Consider the following 24,661-nt stretch of genomic DNA (forward strand, 5'->3'; position numbering starts at 1 on the left):
CCAGGCAGCCACTGGGAGCCGGGGCTTTTCCAACAGAGTGCCTTCTCCCACCCCAGGGATATGGCAGGCAGGACCTGGACTGTGCTTCCGAGTGTGGATGTGAGTGTGCACGTGTGTGCACCTCAGGCTGGGCAGCATCAGGGCGTGCATGCAGCTGATTTATGACCCTCAGAGAAACAGAATTGCAAAGCTCACTCACAAATCTTCCCTATCGAGGGACTTGTGGCGGGCAGACATGCAGTGAATTCCCAAGAACAGGCAGGCCTCCCTGCAGCCTCTGCTCCTGAGACGAGTCCAGGTGACCTGGCCACCTGTGGGTCAGCTACACAGAGGTCCAGGCCAGTGGTGGCCAGCCAGTGGACAGCCGGCTCAGCCCTGGGAGTGGTCACCGACCTGGGGTGGGGGACCCGTTTCTGTGTATCAGAAATGCTGGCTCCAGAGTGACCTGGCCCCTGAGGAAGCACCCCCAGACACAGGTTACCCATCCTCTACCCTCTGGCAGGTCCACCCCACAGCCAGCCCTTATACTCTGGTCCTCATTGCTCAGAAGTTTGGGATCAGGACCCTTAGCACCTACTGAACTGAAGACACTAGCGAATGTCTCTTGACTCATACTACATGCTTTTGTACTGTACTAAGTTTTCAAGGTTTGTCTCATTTGAGCACATGTCACATGCAGAGGCTGGAGAAGTCTCCTGAAAGTCCCTTGGACAGCAAGGAGATCAAACCAGTCAATCCTAAAGGAAATCAACCCTGAACACTCATTGGAAGGACGGATGCTGAAGCTGAAGCTCCAATACTTTGGCCACCTGATGCAAAGAGCTGACTACATCAGAAAAGACCCTGATGCTGGGAAAGATTGAGGGCAAGAGGAGAAGGGGATGACAGAGGATGAGATGGTTGGATGGCATCACTGACTCAATGGACATGAGTCCAAGCTCCTGGAGATAGTGTGCTGTGATTCATGGAGTCACAAAATGTTGGCACGGCTTAGCAACTGAATAACAACACACGCAGAGGCAAGGTTCAGAAAAGTGACGTGACTTGAGATGGGATCCTAACGGGAGTAGTCTGATTCCAGAGCCTGTTCAGAGAACCACTCCACCGTGTTGACTTAAATCCTCAAACTCCTTTGCGGTCCCCAGGCTGTGTCCCTGGCACACAAATGCTCAATGCGCTTTCCCCAGAGGGGACAATGGAAGGGGGGCTCCAGGGTCCAGGCTTGGGTCTGGCTGGGATCACTCTACTGGTATTAAACCCCATCCCAGTTCCCACAGCTGTAAACTATGAGATGTTTCCAGCTTCTTCATGCCCAGAACTAGCGGTGCCACACTCTTGAGTCTGGCTCACAGTGACCCTTCTAAACCAGGCCCTGGGGGCTGCCGTGAGGACAGAGCAGTAAAGGGATGCATGCCTTTTTCCCAAACCTGGCTTGGCAACACCCTCCCCAGCAGCAGGCACAGTGGGCGACCGTAGCACACCCCATAGGGTACCCAGCCCTTGGGCCCTCTGTGATCTCCCAGCCAATTCTCTTGATGCCCCACCCCCACAGGTGGGAGGATGGGCAAGGGCAGGGCAAAGAGGCTGCCAAGCAGGTGGCAGTTGAGGGCCAGGGATAGGCCAAATCTTGGTTCTGCCCTAACCTGCTGTGTGACCTAGGCCAGCGTGTAGCTCTTTCTGAGTTTTGTCTTTTCTAGCTGGGAAATGAGTCAGGCATGCCTGTGTGATGGTTGGGGGGATTACATTAAATGAGCATGAGTGAGGGCCTGACCCTTCTGAGAGGTGTCATCCACGCACACACGTGCACACGCAGAGCTGGGAGGACGTCGGGTTACAGGAATCCCCATCCCGGCCTGCAGAGCACGCCAGGCTGCCCTACCCAAGAGGTGTCTCTGGGGCCTGGCACCAGGGTGAGAGTCTCCGCTCCTCCTCCTCCAGCTCAGACTCCTTCAGCCCCAAACCTATAATCCCCAGCTGGGAAAATGACAGCCTTGCCCAGCAGCCGCCCTCGGCCGCCGGGCGGGGAGCCGGGTGGTGGCCATGGTGGTGGCCGGGAGGCGGGTCCGGGACACACAGCCGCCGAGTCAGGGGAGGTCAACGGCGGGGGACAAATGCCGTGGGGACTGTGGGCTCTGGGGTGGCTGGACAATGGATGAGAGGGGAGAAGGGGAAGGGAGGGCACAGGACTGCAGGGCCGGTCTGAGGCTGGCCCTGGGCAGGACAAGGCCCAGGCAGATCAGCAAGGGGTCATGACCCTGGAGCCAGGAGCACAAGGAGGGGGCCTCTGTATAAACTCGAAGGCTGGGGCCCAAGACCCTGAGGCTGGGCCGGCCCCTGGAGGCCGCAAGGCAAGCCCTGCCCACAGGTTGGGGAGCAGCAAACACACTGATTCCTGGCTCTGCCCCAGCCTCCCCTGGAGGGTGGGGGATTCTGCGTTCTGGAATGAGCTCTGGGATCTGGTTTCAGCAGAGTGGCAGGTGGCTGCGTGGGGACCTCTGGATGTCCCCTGTCACAGGGAGGTGCTGGGGTTTCTCCTGCCTGTGCCGCCTTCCCTGCCACTTGGCAGGAGGCAAAACCACAGCAGTGCCATGGACACCATGTCTGCTGAGCTTTGCTGCTCACCACCTGTCTGCTTAGAAGCACATGACCCATTTGTGGGCGGGGCTGCAGGATGGTCAGACCGATCAGCAAGGCTGGGGCCAGCCCCTGAGCACCCGTCCCGGGCTCCTCCCCACTGAGAACAGCTGTCAGGGAGCTGAAACCCTGGCGCTCTCTGCCTCCCCTCCAAACCTGCCTGGACAGGGAACTGTCACCAGCCCTGAGCTGCTGGGCTCTCGTCCAGTGTCACGTGGACCCTTGCCCCATCACAGCGGGGAATGAATGGCCTGGCCTCCTGGGACATCCTGCCCCAGGCCATGCTGCCCTGATTCTCCAATCGCCTTGGACAAGTCACATATCTCTCTGGGCCTGGGTTTCCTCATCTGAAATAGGAAGTGGGAGGAGGCTGGACTTGGCAGCAGGCAGGCTGTGAGGGGAGGGCATTCCAGGTGGACGGAATGTCTTGAACAGCAGCTCAGGGGTGGGAGCACATGGGAAACACACCCATGTGGGCTGGGCCAGGAGACTGGGGTTGAGGCTGGATGTAGCCTTAGGGTTAGGGTCAAGGTTGAAACTGGAGTTGGGGTTGGCACTGTCTGAAGGGGAAGTCTCCTGAGGGCACTCAGTGTCCCCCGAGCAGGGGCCCTTGGTGGCTGTCCTGATGGCTCTGGATCATGGGATGGGACTAGCTGTGCTGCATGCTCAAGAGGGGAACGGCAGACTTTACTCGAGGCCACCCCAGGGGGCCACCAGGGAGCCCGGAAGAGAAATGAGGGTGCAGCCAGCCTCCCTTGGATCAGCCTGAGCACAGCGATGGCAGGGCCAGGGCCTACCCTATGGTGCTGTGCTTAGAAATCAAGCCCTGGGGTGACAGGCCACGGGGCAAGGGGATGTCCAGGCCTTGAGGAGACAAGGGCCCATCTGGGCATAAGGGTCCCTGGGTCAGGGCCATGGGGAAGGTGCAGCTCAGGCCCGGAGGTCAGGACACGTGCCCGGGGCCTCCCGGGGCACAGGCTGTTCTGGGTCCGGATTCCCCACTGGTATCCCCACAGCCCCCATCACACCTGTTGTCCTGTGGGGTACCTAGAGACCCTGCCTCCAGTAAGAGGGTTATGCCTAAGGACCGGGGTGATGCCTCAGGGCACACAGGAGTGCTGGGGTGTGCACTGCCTGGAACACTCAGCCATTTCCTTGGGCCATGCCACTGTGGAGGCCAGCAGAGCACCACAGCTGACCTCCTCAGGGGACAGGCCCCTGCCCTCTCCTGGCCCCCAGCTCCTATGTCTGCCCTCCATCTTGACCTCCAGGATGGTGTGAGGCACCTTTAACCCTCCCCTGAAAGGAAGAGATGGACAGGCGGCAGGACAGGTGAATGAGGGGCCAGTCATTGGAGGATGGGGCCTGCCGGCTTCTCCCTGACCAAACACTGGGATCTGAAGCCAGGGGCCCAACAGGAGGGCAGGGAGCATGAGGGCCGGATGCTCCTGGGGCCTGCCCACCCGGAGCGCCTGCTCACCCGCTGCCCGGTCCCACTTGCCACGGCCTCGCCAGCCCCTTCCCTGCCCCCTCGCGGGCCTGAGATGGCTGTCACCATGGCAACCCTGCTCATTCAGCCCGGGATAATGAAGCCAATGTGTTTTTCATTTCCATGAGCTGGAGTGTGGAGCAGAGCGGGGGAGGGGGCTTCCCCCTCCAGCCCCTCCTCTTGGGCGGAGGAAGGCAGGCTGGAGAGTGTGTGGGGGCCTGAGCAGCAGAGGAACAGACACCAGCGGGAGGGGTGGGTGAGACCTGGAGCCACCAAGCTCTCGACCCGCTGCAGCAGCCTTGCAACTGGATAATGCCAGCCAGAACGGCAGACCTCCCTGTCAACACCCAGGCCAGGAGCGGTGGCTTGGAGCCAGGCAAAGGGGGGCTCCATTTCTAGCTGTGTGACCTTGGGCTGGTGATATCACCTCTCTGGTCTTACTTCAGTAGAACCAGCAGCATTTGCTGGGTCCCTTCTGAGTGACTGGTCTGCTGCTGCCCCCAGAGAGTTAGAGAGGACCAGACAGTGCCTCATCCCTCAAGAACCCAAGGTTCCTGGGAGAAGGAGTGTGTAGTGGGCACATTTCTAAGCTGTAAAAATAAGGCCAGTAATTCTTACTCGTTGTTATCTTTGAGTTACGACTGGGAGCGGGCAGGAAGGGGAGGAAATGTGAAGTCGAGCACGGGAACATGCCTGCTGTACATCGTAGGTGTCTTACCAGTGCTGACCTCCCTTCTTTTCTCCATCCTGAGTCCCTGGCCCACAACACACAGATAGCAGATGTTTAAGAATTTCTCATATGTGAGTCAGCAGTCACAGCTGCCTGGACGCCTTTTCTTCCCCTTGGCGTCAGGACAGAGACCTGCCCGTTTGGCGGGAGGGGAAATCGAGGCCTGAGCAGGGCTGGGGTTGGGGGAGAGCAGGGTGGCAGAGCAGTGGCCCTGGGCCAGCACTGTCGGTGGCAGGGCTCATCTGTGGTCCAGACAGGGGAGAGTGGGCGGGGGCAGAGCGTCTGGGAAACCCATGGCCCACAGTCTCTGCCATCACACCCCTCCCCCTCCCCAGCCCCTTTCCAAGGGCAGGAAGCCAAAAGCACTCACGCAGAAAACCCTGGCCTATCTCCTCCATCCCCCCACCCCCACCCTGCGCAATAATTCAATCACCTGGAGGCCAGTGGCCCTCTCTCCTGGCTGGGCTGACAGATTAGAGGGGGAGGGGAGGGAAGCCTGCCTAGGGAGGGGGCAGGGAGACGGAAAAATCAGAGCAGGGCTTGAAAAATGAAGAAATAAACCTGCCAGGAGGAAGACAGCCTCGACCCGTCCTCCATAAAGCTGTCTTAGGGCCACCAAGGATGCTGGCGGGTGGAGGGGGTCGGAGCTGGCTCCTTCCGGGACCCCTGCCACCCCTGCCCAGCTGGGTTCCAGCCCCCCGCTGGTGAGGGGTCAGGGAGGAGGGGGCTGGATGGGCAGGCATGGGGGAGGTGCAGGTGTCGGGAGAACATGGCGGGAACAGGGGCCTTTTGTCGCCCAGGCTGACTGACACCTGAGCGCAGTAGGCACTTGACGTCCAGCCGGCCCTGGGAGGAACGCAGCCCCATGTGCCCGTGGGGAGCTGGCGTCGAGCCGGCCCTCGGAGAAACGCAGCCCCGTGCCTGTGGGCAGCTGGCGTGGAGCCGGCCCTCTGAGGAACGCAGCCCCGTGCCCGTGGGCAGCTGGCGTGGAGCCGGCCCTCGGAGGAACGCAGCACCGTGCCCGTGGGCAGCTGGCATGGAGCCGGCCCTCGGAGGAACACAGCCCCGTGCCTGTGGGCAGCTGGCGTCGAGCCGGCCCTCGGAGGAACGCAGTCCCGTGCCCGTGGGCAGCTGGCATGGAGCCGGCCCTCGGAGGAACACAGCCCCGTGCCTGTGGGCAGCTGGCGTGGAGCCGGCCCTCGGAGGAACGCAGCACCGTGCCCGTGGGCAGCTGGCATCGAGCCGGCCCTCGGAGGAACGCAGCACCGTGCCTGTGGGCAGCTGGCGAGCAGGCCTCAGAGCAGGCTGACTGGCTCGAGGGCGAGATGGAGCCTAGTCCTCCCTTCTGAGCGATGGGAGACAGGCCAGAGTCACACACAGCCCGGGGTGTCCAGGCCAGGCCCCCTTTCACCATGAACTGCAGCGTGGGGGGACCTCTCCTCCCCACCGAGGGGGGAGACCCCCACAGAGTCCCCATGATGTGAGTATGCCAGGCTGGGGCTGAGCAGACCTGTGAAGGGGTTGCAGCCCCGGCCCTCATCTGGGCCCCTCCTCAGGGCCATCAAGAATCATGTTTTTAGGAACACCGAATGACCCTGAAAACTGTTCATGATGTAAGTCCAAAGGAGAAGGACAGAAAATTATAAAGTGACCTGAAAGTAATATACCAGGATGTTGACCAGGATAACTCCTGGTTGGAAGGATGATGGGCAGTTTTTGTTTTTCTTCTTCTAACTTTTCTGTGACTTCCAGACTTTCTACAACAAGCATGCATTACTTTTACAGTAAGGAAAAAAAGGACACTATTATAGAGTTTAAAATCAATAAGCCACTTCCACTAAATGCTACTTGTGCTACATTCTCTATGTGAAGGACATCAAAGAAACTCTTGCTGGATTTAGGTGGGTTTGATCCCTGGGTCGGGAAGATTCCCTGGAGAAGGGCATGGCAACCCACTCCAGTATTCTGGAGAATCCCACGGACAGAGGAGCCTGGCAAGCGACCCATCCCTGGGGTTGTACAGAGTCGGACAGCTGAGAACTGACGCTGACACTCGGTTCGGGCACGCGCCCTCCCCCACGCGAGCCTCCACGTGAAGTCACTTCAGGCAAGAGGGAGGGACCAGGGCTGCTCTTTATGTGTTGGGTGGCTTTGGGTGAGTCCTGCGCCTCTCCGTGCACCGCTGTTTTGCTTTTACTCTGCTGGCCTCACTGGATGGATGCTGAGGATTGCTAGGTCCTGGTGTGCTTGAACTAAACTCAGAAGGCTTCGTGAATTCCGGGCACGGGGCTTCTCTGATCAAAGGGGCACTGCTGGGGGCAGAGGGGCAGCTGAGGCGCCTCCAAAGACTGGGCAGGCCAGCGCCGGGTGGAGGAGGCGGGCCCAGCAGCGCCAGGAGGCAAGGGGCCAGCTTTCTCCCCCTGTTTACAGTGGAAACACAGACTTGAAAAGGCTTCACTTTTCCACTGTTTTTGTGGCGGTGCTGTGGGGAGCAGGGCTTCCTGAGAGCGAGGCCAGCTTTCCAAGGCCACACCGAGTCCAGCCCTGCACTGGCCTCCGACAGGAAACATCATGTTTTCAATTTACCGGTCCCTGCCAGGCGCTGTGAGCAGGCCCACGCTCCACCAATCAGCTGTACGGAGAGAGCGATTGCAGACCCTGCCGCAGCTGGGAGCCCTCAGCCGGTCAGCGGAGCTCCAGGCCCACAGAGGGACCTCGCTGGATCCCTGAGGGCCCTGCTCCGAGACAGCTCTGGCTGCAGGTCCCCGGCAGTTTGTATGGCTTTAGCAGCAGATGCACCCAATGATCCCACTCCATAAACACCAATCCCTGGCCTTCTGGCTCCCACATCAGTTAGTCCTACCGTCTTGCTGACAGATGGGGAAACTGAGGTCCACAGAGAGAAGAGGTTTCCCAGTGCCATCAGATTATCAGTGAAGAAAGAACACCTCAGATCGGATTGGCAGATTCCCAACTGAGTCCCCTGGCAAAATGGGACTGCCCTGCAGCTGCCCCCCTATCCCACATCCCTCCATGATGGTGACGACAGCTGAGCCCCACCGCACACCTATGAGCCAGGCATCGTGACCACTTTTCAGCCGCAGAACCAGCTCGTGAGCTGTCTGACCTTCCTATCTTACAGATAAGGAAACTGAGTCCTAGAGAAGTTTAGAAACCTCTCTATGGTCATGGGGCTATGACATGGAGCTGGGGGTCTCAGAGTGCACTGCGAAGCTGGCCTTCTCTACCCCTTCCCAAGCACCCCTGGTTCTGTGCCCCCAAGGCCTAGGGAGGTGCCCCAGGTGAGACACACTGATCCTCCCTCTCCACCCGGCTCATCCCTCACCTCCTGCTCATGCTTAGGGAGAGCCAATGGGAGGAACGTTAGACAGAGAGGGAGGTGGGGACCACCCCAGGGAGGGCGGGCCAGAGCAGGAGTTGCCACACCCAGCTCTGCGGGGACAAGCCTCTTCCTGTCTCTGGGCCTCAGTTTCCCCGTCTGGGGCAGGTGGGATCTGCCTGGCTCCTCCAGCCTGTGCATCTGGGGTCTCCAGAACACCACATTTTGGTATCTTTGTGCTGCCTGGTTTCTGTGTAGTCCTCGCCCTCTGCCCCTATTTCTGGATGAACTCTGAACTCTCCAACCTCAGTGCCCAGTGCATTCGGATTTTAAAGCCCAGACGTGCTGTGGGACATCTGAGCTACAAAGGGGCTGTCGACGTGACCCCCTTTCCTGCCAGAACCCGGGGGAGCAGGGCTCCCTGACACAATGGATTTGAGGAAAGCTTGGTGAGAAACGACACAGTTGTATTCATCTATAGATCCGTAGCTTCACTAGCTCCTTGACACCCATCAGACGGAGGTGGGATTCAGCCTGGGGGCCTCATCACGCTGCTCCTCCTACACCCCTCTCTGGAGCCAATGCCTGGGTGGCCAGGACTGGCTGCGCACACGGTCTTCCCCAGGGCCACTTCTGTCCACTCTGTCTCAGCCTTCTCCTGCCCTCTCCATGTGTCTGGGCATGGCCTGCAGCTCAGCCCATCCTGGCTGTGAGAACTACCTGAGTAGATGCTGGGAAGGGATCTGGGCCCCGATACACATAGGCCTGACGATGGCTGTGCTGGCAGCTTCAGAAGCCCGGCTAAATCTGGAGAATGCATCTACAATGTGACCCATCCTCCAGGCCCTGGTGAGGAGGCCCCATTCTCCTCATTTTATGATGAAGAGGAAGAGCTTTTGGGGGTCAGGTGCCCTGACCTTACACAGCTCAGGACCTGAAGATTGAAAGATACTTGACTGTCAGAGATGGAACTGACATACCTCCATGAAGCCCCCTCCGATCTTCTTGGTTGGTGGGGGGCTCTTCCCCAGCAAGACCCAGAGTGAGTGCTCTGTGTCTTGTGTCTGGCTGAGGACTCAGGCTTGAAAGTCAGGTGGAGCCGGGTTCAAATTCTGACCCTAGCTCCCAGGGACTGCACGAGCTATTTAACTTCTTTATCCCACAGTTCACTCATTCGCAAAGCAGGCTCTATAAGTATTAAATTAGATAATGCATATAAAGTTCACACAGCTGTCATTAAGACTCCCCCAATACGCACACACACACACAGAGAACAATATACCATCATGATTAACAGCAAGGACAAGGACTTAAGTCCTGTTTGGGTGACCCTGGGCAAGTCACTAGCTCTTTTTGCTGATCAAAGTCTATTCTTAAAATTTCTCCTTATTACTCTCCAAGAGATCCCCTTCTCAGCCCCTAAAAAAAGCAGTGGCTTGGGGCTTCAGTGGTAAAGAATCTGCCTGCCAATATAGGAGACGTGGGTTCTATCCCTGGTCCAGGCGGATCCCACATGCCACAGAGCAAGTAAGCTGGTTCGCCACAACTACTGAGCCTGTGCTCTCAAGCCCAGGAGCAGCAAGTACTGAAGCCCGTATGCCCTGGAGCCCGTGCTCAGCAGCAAGAGAGGACACCCCAATGAGAAGCCCGTGCCCCACACCTAGAGGGTGGCCCCCCTCACCAGAACTAGAGACAAGCCTGTGCAGCAATGAAAACCAACACAGCCAAAAAAATAAATAAATAAAATTATGCATATTAATATTTTTAAAAAAACCAGCAGAGTTGTCCTTGGGGCCTGAGGGATTTTCTGACTACTCCCTGATTCTTTGTGTCCTTTTCCACACTCACAGCCCACCGAGCTCCAGCCACTTCTCAGAAGCTCCATGGCCCAGGCCCTCTCTGGGGGAGCCAGGCAGGCCTGGTGCCACTGGCTTTTCAGAAAGCCCAGCATCAGCCCCCGCTGGAGACATCGTGGTGTTTCCAGTTAGCTCATTCTTGGTGCAGAGGCGGCATGTTTGAGAAAATCATATTGCATTGAGATTAAATGCCTTTAATTCCTATTGAATCTCCCGTCTGACTCACTAGCCTCTTCCCCAGGCTGGCCCCGTGGTCATTACCATTTCAACACCTGAATTATCAAACTGCTGGGCACCAAAGGCTGGCAGATAAATTATTTCCGTTACAAAAGACTGATTCAGGGGAAGGGCCCATTCTCTAACCGCTGGGCGTTCATCTTCCCACGGAGCTGGGAAGGTGCCGGAACGACCTGTGCAAAGATCGATAATGAAAGACTTCAAACGATCTCTCGAAGAGTTTGCACCCTCCTTCTTCTTTGTGTCCAAAAAGATGCTCCAGAGGCTTTGGGAACCACAGGGACAGTAAGGGCTGATAGGGGTGAGCCCGGGGAGGCAGGACAGGGTGGAGTCCAGGAGGGTCAGACAACACGAGCCCCACCCTGGCTCTGCCACTTGGAGACTGACTGTTTTCCTGGCCTCCCCCTGCCTCAGTTTCCCCATCCCCAACATGGAGACGACACTTCACAAGACGGTGTTGGGATCAACGGAGATGCTGCCTCGCCTGTGACACTGTCCTTATTATTGCTGTCACAGGGCCCCATGGCTTGGTTGTTCTTTGCTTTTTAGCAACAGAGGTGTGGCATGCAGTCATTGTCCTCTGCTCTGGGGCGTGCACTGAACACCATGTACAGGGGCGCCCCAGGGAGGCTCCCCCTGCCCTGCAGCTAGGCCCCGAGGGTCTTCACCCACCACATCTCCACTTGGGCAGGTCCCAGAGCGAGCCCTTGGTGGGCACCAGCTATCCAGGATGCTAAGGAATTCTGCTGGGCTGCTCCAGGCTCTGCTCCCTGTCCCCCGGCTGTGCCCCCACCTCTCTGTCCCTGCTGCCTCCTGACCTGGGTTCTCAGTCACTAGGCTGATGCTCGAGTGTGCATCATGTAGCCTTCATTCAATCTGCATCTACTGAGCACCTACTACGTGTTCCTTTCCACAACCCTCAAAGGACAGCTACTCTGTGCTGCTCACCCACTTAATGGGTGCACAGTCCTGAGCACACAGTGCCAGGCCTGAGCACACAGCAGAGCCACAGCCCTACTCCATCCAACGGGCCTCCCTGCTGCCTCCCGAGGCAGGAGAGGGCCTGGGTGTGGTAGACTGTCTGTGGGCCTGTATGCTGGGCACTGGTACAAATGTCACCTCCCCCAACTCCAGGCACAAGCACACTCACACACAGGCATCTATCTATCTAGGGTCCTGCTTTGGACCACACACAACCTAAGGGTATGGCTTTTCCTGCCTCACCCCAGCCCTACCTGAAATCCTTGAAAGCCTTTGACCATCTATTGACTCCATTCAGCCTCCTCCAGGAAGTCTTCCAGAACCCTTACTCAGCAATAAGCCCTCCTGGTGCCAGAGGCACTGGGTAGCATTCATTTGTCCTCTGCATGTGTGTCTTGGCCTAGACCGTGGGCCACCTGAGGGCTGCCACGGGGTCTTCTGCTTCCTTATCACCCCAGCAGCTAGGCACAGACCCACACAAGGAGTAGGTGCTTGCTAAATACTAACACCTTACTGACTGCAGATGGAGAGCTGCGGGGAGGATCAGCCTGTGCAAGGGCCCTCTGCCAGGTGCTGGCGTGAACCAAGGACCCGGCCGGGCTCTGGGCCCAGGGAGGGACAGAGCCACCGGCCCCAGCCCACACCAGGACTGGCGATGCGAGCAGGCTGCCAGCGGTCAAAGGATCATAGCCCAGACCCTGAGCCCCAGTTCTGACATCATCCCAGACAGGGGGTGAAGGCCTTGGGGGGGAATAATTCCTCCTCTGCCACCTGCCAGGGCCCAGCCAACTCAAACGAGGTCTTATTAGAGCAAGGGCTGGTTTTTCACCTCTCCTTATTAATTCTCCAGAGCGCCAGTGAGTGGAAAATGGGAGGGAATCTGGGATGGAGAGCCTTGTCGTTTCTGGAGCACAATGCCCTCTGCGTGGATATTCCTGGAAACCTTCCACAGGGCGTCCTTGGCTGGGGCAGGAAGACTTGGGGCAGAGCGGGGGTGGTTGTTTCAGTATAGCAGTGTGGTTCCAAAAGGGCCCAATGTTTGGAGCAGCTAGCTCCCTGGTCCCTGTCCTAAGACAGCCCTCATCTCTTCCCAGGAGCTGATTTAGGGCTCAAGCCTGGCAGGCCTACCCATCTCAGATGGACTTTTTAAGGAGAGGGGTGGTGGGTGGCTTGGTGTGGCCCAGAGACCAGACCACAAGCCAAGAGGCTTGGTTCTGCACCTGCTTCCCTCTTCTCCCTGGCCAGGCATGTTCCACCCAGGGCCTCAGTTTCCCCAGCTATAAAAAAGAAAGGGTTCCACAGGGCCCTTCTTCTAGTACTGACATTCCATGTATCCATGTGGGTTAACTAATAAAGCGCCAAGGTCCCTCAGAGGAGCCAGACAACCCCATTCCCCTGCCTCGCTCAGCCAGGACCAGGCTAAGGGGCTAGTTCAGCTCAGGGAAGAGAGTTCAGATCTGCAGATGCCTCTTGATCTAAGGCCTCCTGCAAGGCCCAGGGGAATCGCCACTAAATGGCCCATCGCACCCAGGGAACAGCTTTTCTGTCCCTAGGGCTCTGGGGCTGGTGGGTGGCTGCTGCCCTGAACGCTCTGTGGCCAGAAGGAATGGGGCTGAAACTCACAGATGTGACTTGGGAGCCTGGCAGACGGGACACCAGGAAATGTCCTTCTGATTATCACAGGGTTTTTAAGAGCAGGAAGAGCCTTTACAGATCATCTAAACCCCGGGTTTATTCATGAGAAAACAGCCACACACAGGGACAGGGCTTGTCTAAGTCCACCCAGTGAGGCTGTGATACTGTCCACGGCCTTACCTCTTGGCCAGCTTCCTGTGACCAGCATCCGTGTGTTCCAGACTGTCCTGACTGCAGGTGTTGTATGGGTTATTGGTTAGAAATTCAGAGTCCAAAACCCAACTCTAACTCACAGAATCAGACTCCAAGAGAGAGGCCTAAGAACAGGCATTTAAACAAGTGCCCCCTGGTCTGTGTGTGTTGGCGCTTTGGAGAAGAGCCATATTGAAGTGTCATCCTGACAGTTCCCACCCCAGAGCTCCAGAGAGGACTCAGAAGGCCAGCATCGCTGGAGAAGGGAAGTATCTAGGTCCTGCATCTAACAGGCGCCAACCTCAAGCAGATGGTCCAGTGCTGAGGGGTGGGGGCGTCTCTCTCAGGGCATCTATTTACAGTCAACAGGGAAGCCTACCATTGCTGCATTCCAGCCCCGCAGCATCCCTGCAGGCGAGTGGGTTTCTCCCCACTTATAGATGAGGAAACAGAGGGAACCAGTGACAAAGTAACTTGTCTAGACTCACCCACTTGATCAGGTAGAGCAGGGATTTGAGCCCCAAAGTGTCTGTCCCAGGTGGTGCTAGTGGTAAAGAACCTGCCTGCCAGGGCAGGAGACATAAGAGACTCAGGTTTCACCCCTGGGTTGGGAAGATCCCCTGGAGAAGGAAATGGCAACCCACTCCAGTATTCAGCCTGGAGAATCCCATGGACAGAGAAGCCTGGCGGGCTACAGTCCATAGGGTTGCAAAGAGTCGGACACGGCTGAGCGACTTTCCACGTGTCTGTCCTGCTTAAGTGCACGTCCTACTGTGTGCTGTACGCACAGACACCAGTCGGCCCACGGGTGGTGAGCTCTCCAGCAGCAGAGGTGGGCAAGCAGCCGCTGGAGGATCTTGGCAGGCAGGGATGACCTTGAACAACCTTCCTGGAGCTGTGACTGGGGAGAAAATAAGCTGGATAAAGGGTGCAAGAGTGTTCCTTGTGTTTCTTCCACACATAAGGAAAATGGTCCAGATTATTTCCAGGTTCTAGTTCACTACAGTCCTCTTGGCTCAGTCATCAGAGCTGCCAGGCAGGGGACAACTAGGGGCCTCAGCTGAGGGCATTTGTTGGGGGTGGGAACAGGGGGGTGAAGGGGGTTGGCTCAGCCAGACAGTGACAAGGGTGGGGGATGACTCGGGTGGGGAAGGGAGCGCAGCAGGGACCACCTGGAGAGAGCTGTCCCATGCTAGACCGTCCACCGACCGAAGCGTGGGCCAGACGGAGAGGCACCGGGGAGCATTCCACGGAGGCTACGAAGCAGAGATGCCCCCACACGTACTGAAACAGGCCCCCAAGGACGCCTCAGGATGGCAACGAAGGGTCCCAAACAGCGTAAGGCAACACGCACCACTTCCCGAACTGGAACTGAAGAAGGGCGACAAGCACTTGACAGGGGAGACAGGGAGGGGCTCCCGCACGCCCCCTGCTCTCCAGTAACCAGAGGAGTATGGCAGACAGGGGCTGGTGCTCCCCAGTCAGCTCTCTAGGGGCGTTCTGTGGTCCTCATAACCTGGGGACTCTAGAAGTTTCCCTGAGCTCCGTCCACACAGCAGCCACGGCAGACCGACAGCTGTGGGACCACACTGAGGTGACCGCCTCCTCCCCACACCCCCACTGGCCATGGCTCAGAGTGGACACATCTGACAAATAGACGCGATGGTCAGGGAGCCGGGGCTGAAAGGGCGCATATGCACCAAGCAGCGCACGATACTATTCCTCACAACCTGGGCACAGCCTCAGAGTCCTTCTTGACACAGCCTGCCCAACACATTCAAAACCGGCACGCCGGACAAAACCTCCTTGCCATCTCCCGAGGAAGCTGAGGGCACACAGCCCTGGTGCCTGCTGGCTTCCTGCTGCCGTTTAGCACTGGCATACCAGGACCTTGGGCTTCCCAGGTGGCGCTAGTGGTAAAGAACCTGCCTGCTAATATGGGAGACAAAAGGACTCGGATTCGATCCCTGGGTGGGGAAGATCCCCTGGAGGAGAGCATGGCAACCCACTCCAGTAATTTTGCCTGGGAAATCCCATGGACAGAGGAGCTTGGCGGGCTACAATCCATGGGGTTGCACAGAGTCGGACTCGACTGAAGCAACTTAGCATGCATCCCAGGACCTTGTGGACGTGGTTCAGAGCTTCCCTGAGTCTTCAAGGGGCATTCACTCCAGCAGGGAGGGGGGCCAGCACCTGAAACTCCTGACTTTCTGCCACAGCGCCAGAGTGGAGGCAAACAAGAGTGCGACTGTCAACTGAGCAGGCAGCAAAGTGCAGCTGCCAGGGCCGTGGGTGACAAAGAGGAAAGTCAGCTCCAGACGGTGGGGCTGGAGCCCCTCCGGGTGGGCAGGGGCAGGGCCAGGCTCCAGGGAGACAACTCCCTTCTCCCAGCTCCTGTGCCTGGAGCTGGCCCTGCTCCACCGTCTCCTGACCCTGTGGGGAACCTCTGGGTTCACAGGTACACCCGCCGCGCGCCTCTGCAATTCAGACTGCATCCTGGATGATGTGGGAGGGGGTGGACGACAGGGGCGTCCTCCCTTCCTGGGCTCCAACCCCCAACCCTGTTTTCTAGAGAGGTTGGAAAGAAGCTGGGGGTGACGGGGGCAGGGACTGGCCCCTATCGTGGCATAGCCTGTGAGAGGCACCTCAGTCTGGGGCTGTTTGGGGATGAGGTGGGGAAGCTCACAATTGCTGAACCCCTTTTGGGGGGAATGGAACCCTCATAATTTCTCCCCTAGCCTTACTGAGGTTCAGTCACTTGGGTATGGGCTACAGTCTTGCCTGATTCGCTTTACCTTTCTGACCAGTGCGACGTGCCCAGTTCTTTATTCTGAACAGCAGGACGGCAGCAGCCTTGTCTTACAGAGAGCACACTGGCTTTGCAAACTCTCATCTGCAAAACTTCCTTCCCCTGCTTCAGTTTCCCCCCGTGTGAACCAGAAAACCGGGGTCACCAAGGCTGCACGTGGTCAACTACGGCAGCTAAGAACCACACGTGGCCACTGACCACCGAAGTCTGAAACGTCTTCTCCGCATTAGATACACAACAGCCTTCGAAGACTGAGCATGAGAAAAGAGTATAAAACATCCAATATGCTATTATCCCAACATGTAATGAATACAAAATAAAAGATGATGTGCCCAGCGGTCTGCTGAGCACCCTGCAGGGCATCAGAGCAGAAGGAGATGGTGGAGAGCTTAGGGTGGAAACAACCAGGGCCTCTGAGGACTGGGGGCCTTGAAGTCCCCGGGGGACCAGGCCATGTCCATCCCTGGGGGGAGGGGGGAAGCGCAGCTTGAGGAAGGCTCCGAAAAGGTCCAGCTCTACAGCAACAGGGCCAAGGGCTCTGGAGGCAGGAGCAAGCGCAGAAGAAAGGTGCAGCCTGGTGACAGGTGATAACGATGGGGAGGGGGCAGCACAGTGGAGCTGCAGCTCAGGACGCTGGCCGGCAGCTAGTGTGTGGTGTGGCCGTGAAAGAGGCTGGGGCCAGACGGTGGCAGCCTTGATGCCAGGCTGAGTCGGCCTGGCACACAGATGGCACTTACAGGAAGACTGGCTGGCCAGGGATGGGGACTCAGAAAGACGCTAAGGGCATCCAGATGAGTGGAAACCACTAGCGCCCATCGCCCACCTCACAGGTCACAGATACCCTCCAGGCCTGCAGTTCTCCAGGAGCCCACCCTCTGGCTCCTTCTCTCCTCGGAAAAGGACAATTTATTTATTCATGAGCATACACCCGCTCCCGCCAGGCAGCCAGCTCCTGGACACCTCACTTCTAATTATAGCAAGAATTTCATTAGTGCTGGAGGGAAATGCTGGGTTTCCAGCTGCCTCTGCTAGTGGACGCAGGCCTCCCCCCTCTCCCCTGCCCTAGCTTGTGGCCAGGACGTATGCCCAGGACGGCACAGAGGGGCAGCCATGGGGGCAGATCTCAGCCAGGAGATCAGGCTCCATCCTGAGTGGCTGGCACAGTGAGGGTCCATGGGGATGGGATGGTGGTCATCCCCAGCGGGTAGGAGAGGGGGGACTCATCACACATGGCTCAAAGCCTCCAAGCAGCAGGACTGTGGGCTGCTGCCTTGGATACCCTGAAGAGAAAGGTGGGAGGGAGCTGTGTGTTGCCAAAGTTGGGCAAACAGGGGGAAAGGTAGGCACTTCGGAGCCTGGGAGGTCTCGGTTCTGCGGAGCCCTGGGATGACGGAAGCGATGACGCAGAGCTGGGAGGGAGGCAATGGGGCTGTGGGACTGCCACTGTGAGAAGAGAGGGGAGCTGGGCAGGTGAGAGGAGCCCGCACAGAGAGAATCAGACAGAAAGAGACAAAGACACGGAGGGCGGGCAAACAGAGAGACAGACACACACACACACACACACGAGCTGGATTTGCAGGCCAAGGAGAGAAGTGAAAACACTGGGCCAAGTTGGTCAGGCTGTTCAGAGGACTACCCAAGCAGACCCCTGCCTCCCCCCGGGGGCCTGGCTGCACCCACCCACTCTTAGGCCTAGACTCAGGCATTGGCATGGTCAGCAGGGCCCATCTGGCCAGTCTGAATGTGCGGCTGAAGCCAGGCCTCATGTATGGGGATGGCCTGAGGTGCCAAGGTCTTGCTGGGAGCCGCACGCGTGGGTGGGGGCACCCACACACAGGGGGCACTCTCCTTTTCTTGCACACTCACACATATTCACACACTTCACACCCTCATACGTAGCCTAGCTAATCACACACACATCGCCTCACACCGGTTCAGGGGCACACACTGGCACACACACCTCAGCACACCTTCCTTCCCTCCAGGGAACAGGCTCCAAAGCTTCAGAATCCTGCGCGGACAAGCCCCTTTCTCAGTCTCCGCTGGGGGCCCTGGGAAGGAGCTCCAGGGGGAGAGGCTTTCCTCTCTGCCAGTCCAGCTTCCTCGGTGTCCATCCTGGGGAGCCTCATGCTCTCCCCCAAACTCAGGAAAGCTCTGAGCCCCTCAGTCTGCTACCTGAGTGCCACAGCTTGCATAGTTTCTAGTGACGAGGAACTCACTACCTCCTCAGAAAGCAGCTTAAAAAAAAGTCTCCAGACAGCTCAGACTCTTGGAAAGTTGAACTTGAGGACACCTCAGTGAGGTTGCCGCCGAGGGGCCTGAGCTCTGCTGGCCAGAGTCTGTCAGTCAAGACTGTCCTTTCATCATTGGCTTGGAAAGTAACACAGCCAGCCAATCACCCCGGCTTTCACTCTACATTAGAACAGAACCAGAGAATCAGTGTCCTACAGGATCCCCTCCTTGACTGATGACTACTAATAAAGACCCAAGAAAATCATTCATTCATTTATGCACTCAATTGATAAACCATCAACCAGGCAATGACCATGTGCTGGGGAACTCGGATATGCCCCGGATCGTTTAAAATTCCTTCCTAGTCTGACAACTTGACTTTCGCCCATTTTATAGGTCAAAGGTGAGACTAGGGGGAAGCAGAGACTTGCTTAGAGTCACACTGGGGGCTGATGGTCAAAGGCAGAGCCTCACTGGTGACGCTGCAGGCACTGACCATCTGCCAGCCCCGGGAAGGACGGGAGAAGGCCGCACGTCTGCCACCCCCATCCCCAGCCGTTTCTAGGACACCGAGGTATTGATTACCACCCTCGCCTTGGAACGGTTTTCTTTCCTTTTCTTTTTTCCACCAAGGCTTTCTATCCTCCTCCTTTTTTTTTTTTTAAAGAATAAACTCCAAGCCGCTCCTATGATTAATTACCAGCTGCCTAATGCTCCTCCACCAGCAATTTCTGGAAAGGGAATGAATTACCTTGAAAAACATCCGAAAAGAGAACCCACCGTGAAGGAGAATTTCAAAGGTTACCTCACAATTAGCAATGGGCTCCCCTAGCCTGATCGAGTTGCCGGTAGGTCCTGTGGGGAGGGACAGGCCACCAGCCCTCAGGGGCCACCCACTGGCTCCTGAGAGGGCCACCAGGCGTGGAGGGCTGGACAAAGGCTGCCCGGCAGAAATGGGGTTGTTTCCTGGGCACCCACCTTGGGCCTGCCCTGTGGCTCTGCCCCTGATCTCTAAGGCATCGTGGGCTGCTTAATTCTAAGGTATCTCTCCTGGTTCAAATCCCCACTCCACCACTTACAGCTCGGTAGGTTTCTTAACCGCTCTGAGCCTCCAGAGAATGAGGCATTAAACACACCTCCACATGGGATTACTGAGTGGGGAAATATGCATTTACGGAGCACAGTGCCTGGTCCACAGCCGACTCTCACCCAGCTGTAACACTTGGAATATTCCAGGTTTTTAAGCATCCTCCTGACAGCCCTCTCAGCAATGTTGGTATAATTATCCTCGTTCAGATGAGAATTCTCACGGAAGTGAAAGGACTCGCCCAAGGTCACGAGGAGGATAGGAGGAAGCCAGGATTTCCTATGGCAGGAAGGGAGATCAGAGTCTGCTCCCTGGTTCCAGCGCCTGAGTGAAGCACAGAGGATCCCCAGGGCTCGTCTGAGTGTGGGTACCTGGGAGCACTGGGGTCTCAGGAGAGATGCTGAGAGCAGCGGGGAGACCATCGGGCGGGGCCTCCCACCAGGACGAAGACTCGAGCTCGCCTGGCTGGGCCCCAGAGCCTTGGGACAAAGGGTCCTGGCCCAAGTCAGCATTTCTGAGACAGCCTCTCATCTCTGGGTTGGGAGCCACCGAATAAAGAGGGATTACATGGGTGGCCCTCTGGCACAGGGCCAAGTGTCATCAACCCTGAAAAGCCACTCTGTGATGAGACACGCTGGTGTCGGGGCCGAGGCAGGCCTGGGAGGCTCAGCTTGGGACCCTCGGGCTCCAGCTGCTTCTGGGAGCTCCCTGGGGGCCCAAACCGCCTCATCAGGCTGAATGACCACTTGGTGTCCATCCTGGCATGGTTGGTGGGAATGGAGGTGTTCGAGAAGCAAGGGAAATGCCAGATCCTGAGCGTTGGCTGTGTCCAGCTGCGCCAGTGCACATGTGGGGTCAGGGGCATGGTGCCCAGCCCTCTTTCATAGGCAGGTAAACTGAGGCACAAAGGAACCACACAGGGTCATGGTGGATGAGAGGCAGGGCCAGGATTTGCATGCAGGCACTTTGACCCCAGAATTGTGGGTGCTCAGGGGACTGTGGGAGAGAGAGGGTGGGGCAGCCATGGCCCCCATCTCAGTGAACAGGCTTCTCTGCCCATCCCGCCTCTTGCTGTGTGGCTGCCATGTTGCTTGGCACATGAGGCCCCTGTGCCACGGGGCTGAGTGGTACAGACAGGGCTGCTGAGCTAAGGTTGGGGACGTCAGACCGTCCCTCTTCCTGCGTGCATCTCCCACCCCTGCCGGGCAGCCACTGTAGACACAGGCTAGGCCTAAGAGGCCCCAAGAAGTCCTTTTGAGGACCAATGAGATCTCAGTGGGGGTGGGGTGGGGGCTGCATCCAGTCCCACCCAGGCTGTGCAGCAGTCAAAGGCCAGGGCACTGGGGCCAGCACCTCCCCCACTCAGGACACGCCTCCTGCCCCTTCCTCGAGCATCCAGGCCAAGCCGCCCCCACCAGCCCGGCTGCACACCTACCTCAGTGACCCGTGAATCACCAGCGTCCCACGTGCCGGTCAGCAGCTGGCGGTTCCTCCGCCTCACTCCAGCTCCATTCTCCTGCAATGAGAAGGGTGGTCAGGGACCACTCCCAGGAGGGACCCCAGAACTGACCTGTGGCCACAGACCCCCACCCACCTGCTGGAAAGTTCACTGTCGGCTAAATCAAATCATCTCCACTGGACAGATGGGGAATCTGAAGGATGGAGAGGAAAAGGGGCCTAATGCCAAGGGGCCCTAAGAGGCCCCCGACACCCCACAGCTGCCAGTTACTGGCTGTGTGACTGTGGGTAAGCTCCTGGCCGCTCCGGGTTTCAGTTTCCTCACCCGGCAAATGGAATCACAGGGATCTCTCCGAGGGTTTCTGGGAGGATCTAAGGGCCTATGGTGACAAACGCACTTGATATCCATTCATTCACTCAAGAAACATTTAGCGAACACCCTGAGCTGTAAACAGGATCATAGAGCAGCCCTTGTGGGGACTCATAATAGGCAAAGAATCAAACAACACATAATTAAAAGTGGCATCTGCCAGGGTGACACAGCATAGACTCAAGGTTCAGGGCTGTCTCTTTGGGGAAGTAAAGTTGAAGGATGAGCCAGAGAGAGGCAGGCCAAGATGCATGGAACAGTGTTCCAGGCATGGGGAACAGTATATGTGAAGGCTCCAAATAGGGAAAACACCCTGGCTCAGCAGAGTACTTGAGAGAAGGTGGTGTGGTGGAGGAGGGAGGTGGGGAGGTGAGAGGGCCAGAAGGCAGGGCTGACCATCGCAAGGGTGGATGGGAGGGTCTCAGCAGCTGAGCCGCGTGAGCCTGGGTCTAGTTTGAGAAGATCCCCCAAGGATGCCAGGAAGAAGGGCTTAGAAGGGACAGGAAGAGGCAGGGAAACCAGTGGGGAGGCTGCCCCTAGAGTCTGGGCAAGAGACAATGGTGTTCAGAGTGGAGGGAGCAGAAGGCAGAAGTGGAAGGATCCCCTGGGGCACTGGGCGGATGAGGACCCCAGACTCTGTCCCCCCAATGCAGTGGGTTCACCTGCCCCATTTCCACAATGGGCCAGCCATATTGCCCTCTCCTCCCCACCCACAGGGCCCCTCAAGAATCCAGAAGGGCCAGATCCAGACCCCAGACCCAGACCCTGGCAGGCTAGCTTCTCTGGAGTCCTGGCTGTGGGGTGGGAGCCACAGAGCCCTGAGTTGGAGTCCCAGCTACAAAAGCATCTCGCTGGGTGGCTCCGGGTGGTTGCCATGCTCGCGGCACCTGCGTGCCCTCCTCTAAGAAACGGGAAACCTGCCAGCAGGGCTGAGTGCCTCTTGGGATGAGGCCCGTGGCTACCACGGGAGTGGGTGTGCACAGGCCACATGAAGGCTGGGTTCCCACATGTGTTGGTGACTGGCGGAGGGGTCAGACCTGCTGTGCAGTGGGCAGGGTTCCCAGGGAGCCAAGTGTGTGCCTATGGCCTCAGTAAGGGGCACCAGGGCCTGATATTTAAGAAGTGGGCTCAGTACTGTAATAAAAATGATCTGGTTCAAGTCCTGGGTTCATCCCCTTACCATGTGGCTTTAGGCAATTTCTTAAACTGCTCTGGCCCCCAGTTTCCTCATCTGTGGGAGGTGATAAAGCGATAAGGAGGGGTCCACTCTCAAGGAGTGGTACAGACAGCATAAGGTAATGCATTTGAGTGCCGGACACACAGGTCGCTTTCCAGCCGTGTTAGGTGAGGTGAAATTACTTCCAGGAGCTGGTGCTGGGCTCCACGGAGCACTGGCCCCTAAACCTCGGGCTCCCACAGCCCGGCTCAGCACCCCTACTCCACATGGGGGACAGAATGTCTCTGGGGCCTGACTCTGACTCTGACAGGCCCCAAACTCTGCTCACCGTGGGGACACAAATGGCCCTTGACTCCAACTCTCCCATTTCACAGAGGAGGACAGTGAGGCCTGGAGAGGGCAGCACCTGCCCCCGTCCCAGAGTCACACAGCAAGTCAGAGGCTGGGGCAGAACAGGAATCAGCCTCCTGCTTCCCCACCGGCCACAGCTCAGTCCTTTCCCAAAGGCTAGCTGGCCGCAGACCCGCTGACAAAGAGAAAATAATTATTTTGGCAGCTGAGACAGAAGCCAGAGCCGGAAAGTCCTCGCTCACTCGGTGAGCAATGTCCCGGCCCCGAGGAATGACGCCCGCCCATCCTGCCTCGAAGAGGTGCTCCAGCTCACGGCGACACATACGTGTCTCTCCACCCCAGCCATCCTTGGTTCTTTGCTGTTGGACTTGTGCAAAGAGGCAAATAGACCAAGGTCACACAGAAAGGGTATCACACAGAGGGTCACCAGGATATGAACTCAGGCCCTGATTAGGGACTATGAGCCTTAGGACTATGAGCTCATAGGACCCTTCCCTGTGAGCCTGCATTGGACCCTCATCTGGGAAGGAGAAAAGGACCAGGAGCTTACCTGAACTGGGTCCACACTGGGGACTATTCCTGTGATACTTCTTTAGCCCTCAGCAAAATGCTATGAAGTGGAAACTAAATAGCACCCCCAATTTACACATGAGGTCTAGAGAGATTCTGTAGCTTCCTAAGGTCACACAGGTAATGCAGAGTGAAAAGTAATAAGAACAGAGGCGGGCATGAGTGGGTGATCTGTCCACACAGACTCAGCTTGTTCAAGATGACCAACTGGACACCCGGGCTCCCTGGTCTGTGCCCTGGGCCCCACTCTCGCTGGCTGCACAGACAGGTTGGGGTGGAGGTGAGGAACTCAGGTCCAGGCGGGGCTGTGAACACTCAGGTGAAGTCATCCGCCCTCATCCCTGGCCCCCTGGGTGCCCGTAGGTGAGCCTCACCGCCTGTGGGGCTCTGGCCACCTGGGGAGACTGGGAGAGGCATCCCACGTCTGCGCCCAGCCTGGCCAGACCACAACTGTGAAGGACATAGATTCACATAGGCGAGTGTGCTCTGCTTAAAAGGCCCTCCATGCCATGGAGCGGAGGGCAGCCTGAGACTCAGGGCTTGAGAGGGGTGGTGGGGCCCACCCAGGCTCCCCAAGGGATGGGGTCCCCACTGCCCAGAGACAGGGCTCTGCTGAGCTCAGGACTCTCCCTCTGGGTTGGATGAGGGGGACACCCGACTACAAGGCCGCGTCTGGCTGCGAGGGCAGGAGGGGTAGAAGGGGAGGTGTGCAGACCACAGGTTGAAATGTACTTCCACTCTCATCTCATGTCTGGCGCTCCCAAGGGCAGGGCAGGGTGGGAACGAGCTCCCTCTTTGCAGAGCAGGACAGTGAGCTCCGAGGGAGGGTAGAGTTGCCAGGGGTGAAATGGCTAGAAAGTGTCGAGGTTGGGTCCGGGACTTGGCAGAGGTCACTTGGGGTGGGGACTGTCCCAGGACCCAGATGGATTCTCCCAGCCCCACCCCCTTCCCATCCCTTCCTCCTCTAGGGATCCCCTGGGAGGAAGGACCCACCTGGGTGTGGGCTTGAGTGCAGGCTCCAGACCAAGTGGACTGGGGCTGGGGCTGGCCCAGAGACACGCAGGGCCGACTGGGGATTCCGGGAGGACAGAGGTGCCCATGCCACGGTGCATCCGGGATGTGGGGCTCTGTGACAGCTCTGTGACAGTGGCCAGAGGCCCATGGCTAAGTGACCAGTGTGCTCTAAGCCACCAAGGGTTGGGAGCCCAGATTCTGGACTGGAGCCTGGCCCTGTCCTCAGAGGTAAGGTCCAGGGCACGGATGGGTAGAGCTGAGTTTGAATCCCTATTCTGCCCTTTAATGCTGGGTGACCTTGAGCAAGTCACTTGGCATCTCTGAGCCCCCATCTCCTCTCTAAAAAGGGACTAATCACTCCTTCAGCTACTCACCCGCCAAGAGAGGCTTCACATTGACCTTGTAGAGCCTGACATTGGCCAGAGCACTGACTTATCCACAGGCTTCTGGGAGAGGGGCTCGGGCTGCCCCAGTGTGGTCTCTAGGGCATGGGACCACA

At 57.8% G+C, this 24,661-nt stretch overlaps 1 protein-coding gene across 5 annotated transcripts in view; it reads right to left on the reverse strand.

The window, feature by feature from the left end:
- ZMIZ1 (zinc finger MIZ-type containing 1) overlaps positions 1 to 20,744 on the reverse strand; it is a 150,905-nt gene extending 130,161 nt beyond the window's left edge. For all 5 annotated transcript variants that reach the window (XM_070364790.1, XM_070364788.1, XM_070364789.1 and 2 more), the window contains exon 1: positions 20,658 to 20,744. The gene's annotated coding sequence lies outside the window, so the exon portion shown is untranslated. The remainder of the gene's footprint in view (positions 1 to 20,657) is intronic.
- Between the last annotated feature and the right edge of the window lie 3,917 nt (positions 20,745 to 24,661).

Source organism: Bos mutus, chromosome 28 (assembly GCF_027580195.1).
Source record: "Bos mutus isolate GX-2022 chromosome 28, NWIPB_WYAK_1.1, whole genome shotgun sequence".
Lineage (NCBI taxonomy): Eukaryota > Metazoa > Chordata > Mammalia > Artiodactyla > Bovidae > Bos > Bos mutus.